Source organism: Asparagus officinalis, chromosome 8, assembly GCF_001876935.1.
Source record: "Asparagus officinalis chromosome 8, Aspof.V1, whole genome shotgun sequence".
In the NCBI taxonomy this organism is placed as follows: Eukaryota; Viridiplantae; Streptophyta; class Magnoliopsida; order Asparagales; family Asparagaceae; genus Asparagus; species Asparagus officinalis.
Genome location: NC_033801.1, coordinates 5,824,324 through 5,830,798, shown reverse-complemented (window position 1 = coordinate 5,830,798; position 6,475 = coordinate 5,824,324). Strand labels below are relative to the sequence as shown.

Genomic DNA, 6,475 nt, shown 5'->3' with positions numbered 1-6,475 from the left:
ATTTTCATAGGAAATATCCCATGATTTTACTCAATTACCATTCATTTTGACCAAAGGGCCGGCAATCAAGTATGTGTATATAAAAAATTGCGTTTTTCATGGATTATAACTCATAATTTTTTGTAATTTTGGTTCATCTCGACTAAATGCCCATTAAGTACATGTACTTCAAAATTCATGATTTCCATGGGTTATAAACCACAACTTCTATCAATAGGCTATATCCCACGATTCTTTCAATATTTGTTCATTTTGATCAAATGAAAATTAATCTCGACTAAATGACAATTAAGTATACACAATTCAGAATTCATGATTTTCGTCGATTATAAACCATGACTTTTATTAATAAGCTATATCCTATGATTTTTTCAATTTTTGTTCATTTTGTTCGAATGAGGATCAAGTATGTGCACATAAAAGTCTGCGATTTCAATGGTCTACAGCGCATGATTTTTGTCTATTTTTTTATTCATTTCGACAAAAAGACAATTAAATCAAAATTCATCATTTTCATGGGCTATAACCCATTATTTTTTGTAATTTTTGTTTATTTCAACCAAATGAAAAGTAAGTATGTGTACATAAAAACTTGCACTTTTTATAGGTTATTATTATTATATAACCATGTAGTGTCCATCTTGGTGCATTATGACCAAATGGCTATTAAATATGCTTAGTTGAAAATTCATGATTTTCATGGGCTATGACACATGATTTTTGCAAGTTTAGTTCTTTTAACTCAAATGGTATTTAAGTATGAGTACTTTAATATTTGTGAATTTTGTTAGTTTTAACTGAATGGAAATTTACTTGTGTACAATAAAATTTACGATTGTCATGGGTAACACACGATTTTTGCCAAAATTGTTCATTTTATCGAAATGACAATTAAGTACGTTTAGCTCAAAATTCATGATTTTCATAAGCTATAACGCAGAAATTTTCTTAATTTTTGATTATTTTGACCAAATGATAATTATGTAGAGATATATCCTTTTACAGGGTTTGCCTCAACCAATATGGTCTCTAAATATCCTTCACCGGTTTTTGGCTATTTTAGGCGATATATCCCTAATATGACCAATATGTTAGTTGATATGTTGGTTGATATATCCTTTTATATGGTTCTTTGCAAAACAATGTACCGCATTTGGCAATTTTCGGGCAAGATACATGATTTTTCCATTATATCAAATGTCATTTTGGCCTAAAAAAATAAGACGAAATGTTGCAATGTTGATTTGTACTTTTGTTTGTTTTACAAGGTCGATTAGTGATCCTAAACATATGTTATTCATATTATGTATGCTTAGATTTCATTAAGTATGTTGAGATTATAATACTATATATGCAAACATCCATTATGACATTTCTATATTTATCATGTATCCCTGATATCCGCAAACTGATATGAATTTTGGTCATACGATATTTCCCAGATAACTGATATTTAAAACCTTGATTATAAGTGATGAAAAATTAGAAAGGGAAACTGGTATAGGACCAGTAATGTTAAGAGCACTGTGTTGTTATGCTGAGGGATGGTGCCATAAAGTGTTGTGTTGCTAATATTAAGAGCAGTGACTCTTTGCCTTTGATGGCTGTAGAAAACACCCAACCAAGTGCAAAATGAAACGTTGGTGGTGCAATTGGTGGATAGAATGCTGCCACGAATATGATTCAACCAAGTGCAAAAAGAATTTACAAGTTTGCAATAAATCAAACAATTAACTTAGCTTTTTGAGTCAAAAAATATTTGAATAAACTTAAATTTTTGAAATATTTTCTTCATTAATATAACTACAATTCATAATAACAATTATAATATCCCAGTTACATATATTCATCCAAGTTTAGCTTAAAATCCATTACATTTATTTTTATTAATATTTAAATAAAATACTAATAAATCTTATAATTCAATTATACATATTTGAACTCAAGATAAATCTCACTTTTTTAAAGTATTGAAATAAATATAAATTTTATTTTGATATTCAACCATGTGCATTGCACGTGCATAAAAACTAGTATAGAGAAAACAGGAGGTGAGCTGCCGGCGTAGGAAATTTCCTACGCTGGCGCCATGTGTCAAGCTCTTATTCGCTGGATACACATTTATAGAATTAACAGATTTTAGAACGGTTAAATTTATAAAAAAATAAAAGGCCTTGATATAAAAATCACAAATCTCATACGCTTAACAGTTGGCTTTCCTAATTATTCCAAAAGCGAATAATTCCCAAAATTCCACTCCTTCATCCTTCGTCATCCCCCTCCTTCCCCAAGCGCCGGCGGCGAATAATTCCCATCACATCCCAAAACTCCCCAGAAAAATTCATCTCTCTCTCTCTCCCCCCTCCAAGAGCCTTCCTGCTCCGTCGGCCAACTCCACCGACCAACGAGGCAACGCTGTTATGCTGCAAGGGGTGATCTCGATAGTAATAATTATCTTTCTTTTTTTGCTTATTATTTAACTTCTTTTTTAAGCGCCTTTTGTCTTGATTAGACCATGAAGTCAAATAACTTTGAAAAGTTTGCACTTTGCTTACATTAGAATCTGAATATTCTGGTTGCTTGGCAACGTTTGCAGGATTGGGTGGGTCAAACATGGCCTACTCAATTTATGTGTTTAACTCGGAGGATTAAGATGTTCAGATTTTCTTTATCTTTTTTTTCTAATTTGAGAGAGAAGGTGGAATGTTACATCAGTAAGTCTATATCAATCGATGTTTCTCCGTTCCTTGTTCATATGGAGTGTCATAGTTCAGCAAATTTAAAACCCAGGTGGACCGTATACCCTTCACCTTGGCTTTATCTGGATTTGCTGGTTGTGAATATGGAATTATTAATGCAAATAGCAAGAGTGTTTGTATTATCAAGTATATAATTTTGTTTGATTTGATATCCAGGGTCTAGCTGATTCTGTTGGTTTGCCATGTTGAATAGCCCAAGGATGCAAGTACTGCACATTGCCGATCTTCAGGAGACGCTGCCACCAATCTTCAGGAAACCTTCGTCGATTCTCAAGCGAAGAACGGACGCCCTCATCATCCCAAACCGCCGATCTTTAGGAAACCATGTGATCTGTCATGAATGGTGGGATCTCGTTAGGGTTCCCAAGTTCTGTTCAGAGCAATGGTGGTGTTTGTTTTCTCAACGTTGTATGTTATTTGGTGTTTGGTTTTTCTTATGCGACTATGTTGATTGAGACTCAAGGTTTAATTGGAACTGGTTTGGAATTTAGTTGTTAGTTAATGTTTGATTTCAATTGTTTGTTTGATTATTGGGAAAATTATTACTAATATAAAACTGAATTGTACTTGTTCCCATATTTCAAGCATGATTAGATGCTAACCAAAAGAAGATTATGATAGAGAAAGTAAACTCTATACTTGTACTTCTGTGGACTTTTTTATACTGTGGATGATTGCTGGTTTTTCATATATTTGCTGGTTTTTTTGGATGATTTGATGATGTGTGTCAATATAACTATCTTGGCTATGGATGATTGTTACATGTGGTGTATGTGAATATTTACAGGTTTAATTTGACTTTAGATCTCTGATGCCAATTTGGTGGTGGAATTTTTGGATTTCTTGCAATCTGTGTAGGGTTTGTGCCTGAGTGGATTATGTGTATTGAGTACTATCCAGGCCTTCACTTTGGCTCCTCATCTTGTGACACTTTCTTCTATACTAGTGACCGCAAAAATTGCAGGTGGGTTGATTCTAGTTTTCTATTTATCAGATTTGAGTACGTTTGTTGTGAAAAGATCTTAACAGTGACGTCTGATATGAAAAAAAGATACACACTCATGCTAGTTGGTGCTTGAGCTCTCTAATGAACTTAAATCAAAAGATGTTACTGTTGATGCATGACTGGCCATACAATCTTAGTTCATACGATATGAGAGAAAACCATACACTCTAGCAGTCTTAGCCATACAATCTTAGTTCATACAAAATAATTTAAATGAAGCCATACAATCTTAGTTCATACAACATGAGAATGCGAAAACCATACACTCTCTAGCAGTCTACAAATCTAAACAGCCACACCATCAAAATCCAAGTCTTACATCAGAACATAATAAGTTGACATTGTTTGAAGACACAAAACTTGCTATTCCTAACAAAGCTAACTCAGCAAGATTCAAATATCATGAATTGAGAAGCTACTCCCTCGTAATTCGCAGACACTGCACCAAAAAAGAAGGGGATTAGAGTCTACTCCCTCGTAATTCGCAGACACTGCACCAAAAAAGAAGGGGATTAGAGTGCATTCTTCCAATTAATTTAATACAAGTGAAGAAGGGGATTAGAGTGCATTCTTCCAATTAATTTAATACAAGTGAATCCAACAAAATGTAATTAAGATCTAATAACTGAAACATTGCAACAGGAAACAAACAGAACAACCATTGTTGACACAATGTTTGTGTTATGGTGAGATAATAAATATCAGTAAACTCAAAGAACACTACACGGTATTAAATTAGGGGAGTATAAACATTAAAAAGGTTATAATGAAGGTCAAGCAAATATCAATGATTAGCTTCTGAAATTACTACAAACCTTTATGAATTGAGATGATATTCTGGGAAGATGCAACTATGGAAAAAAAATGTGAAAACAAAATGTTTGCGGTAAAAGTTGCTGTTTTCATTGCTATCGAATCTATTACAACTTTAGTCGTTACAATAAACTCAAATAAAATAAAAAGTTGATCTTTTTATAAGATCTCCTTACACAATGAAAATAAAAAGTTTACAACTTTATCAAACAAACGCAGATATCGTTTATCGGTCTTCTGCTTGCGTGGGATCTTTGTCTGTGTCGGGGTTTATCCGTGGACCACCGTCGATCAGATCTGATTGCTAAAAAATCGGTCAGAGCTTCGTCGATTCGCGAAGGAATCAAGAAGCTGTAGCGCTTATCTCGGCAACAGCGAGATAATTGCTCTTCTTAAGATTACCACAACGGGGTAATCTTAAGGGACGAATACGAGAACTACAGATCTGACGAGCTCTTCTTCTTTATGCCGACGAACTTGATCAGATCTCTACTCCTCCTTCTCTCTGAAATTCGTGCACCTTCAGTCTTCAATCCGACAGGGCTTCGCCTAATCTCCAAAATTCCAGATCTGAAAAAATAAGGCTTCAGGGGCTGTATTTATAGGTTTCCAGGAGGTTCGAACGGTTAAAACTGAACGAAAACCGTCAAAAACACGTCCCAAGTGCGAGACAGTTCGGGGTGTCTCGCACATGTGCGAGACAGTTTGTACCCTCTTCAGTATTTTGGCTCTAATTATTTAATCCGACCTCGGAATGAGGTGATTCAAGTTGTGTTGGAAAGATCACAAAAAAATATACAACTTTCATGTTTTGAGTTTCTTCATATTCCAATCGGATCATGGTGAAAATAGCTTCACAAGGTCCAAGACACCTTTGGGTGTCTTGGCTATTTTGATCATAACTTTCTCATATGACCTCCAAATGACCTGATTCTAGATATGTTGGAAAGCTGACAAAAATATCTACAATTGTTATTTTTTAAAATTCTTCAGATTCGAATCGGATCATGGTTAAAACAGCTTCACAAGGTCCGAGACACTTTTGGGTGTCTCGACTATTTTGGTCATAACTTCCTCATATGACCTCCAAATGATCTTATTCTAGATGGGTTGGAAAGATGACAAAAATATCTACAACTTTTATCTTTTAAGATTCTTCAGATTCGAATCGTATCATGGTGAAAACAGCTTCACAATGTCCGAGACACCTTTGGGTGTCTCGGCCAGGTCCAAGACACCTTTGGGTGTCTCGGCTATTTTAGTCATAACTTCCTCATATGACCTCCAAATGACCTGATTCCAGATGAGTTGGAAATCTGACAAAAAGATCTACAACTTTCATGTTTTGAGTTTCTTCAGATTTAAAACGAATCATGGTCAAAACAGCTCCACAAAGTCCAAGATACCTTTGGGTGTCTCGGCTCGGGCCGAGACACCCTTGGGTGTCTCGGCCTTGTCTGAGACACCTTGGGGTGTCTCGGTTGGGCCGAGACACCTCAGGGTGTCTCAACTCAGGCTGAGATGCTCCGTTATGCACGTTTGTTCGTTTCCGCCGTAACTTCTTCATCCGAACTCGGATTTGAGCGATTCAAAGTACGTTGGAAAGCTGACGAGGAGTTCTATAAGCTCCAATGATTAGATCATCTATGGAATAAATAAGACACGGAGGGCATTTCATCTTTTGTAAGTGACACGGGGCTCCCGATCAGTTCGTATCCTTATTATTCTGAAACTCCGTTGCTTCACATAATTCGTCAACCCACTTCATGTGTTTGTCGACATCAATCAAGCTCCTGTGACTTGGATAGTGACGTTCATCATTTTCTTTTAGCCTCGAGCTGTTCGTGGAGACCTATAGGTAATTTTCAACGCCTACACAAAACTCTTAACTTCTAAA

General features: G+C 35.4%; 2 long non-coding RNA genes across 2 annotated transcripts in view; one reads left to right on the top strand and one right to left on the bottom strand.

Annotated features, from left to right (window-relative positions):
- On the top strand, positions 2,451-3,261 carry LOC109820388. The gene is made up of 2 exons (XR_002241832.1): positions 2,451-2,714; positions 2,916-3,261. It is a non-coding gene; the product is annotated as an uncharacterized LOC109820388 (long non-coding RNA).
- The window catches only part of LOC109820182, a 10,156-nt gene continuing 7,622 nt past the window's right edge, over positions 3,942-6,475 (bottom strand). The window contains exon 2 of the long non-coding RNA XR_002241749.1: positions 3,942-4,204. This is a non-coding gene — a long non-coding RNA (uncharacterized LOC109820182). The remainder of the gene's footprint in view (positions 4,205-6,475) is intronic.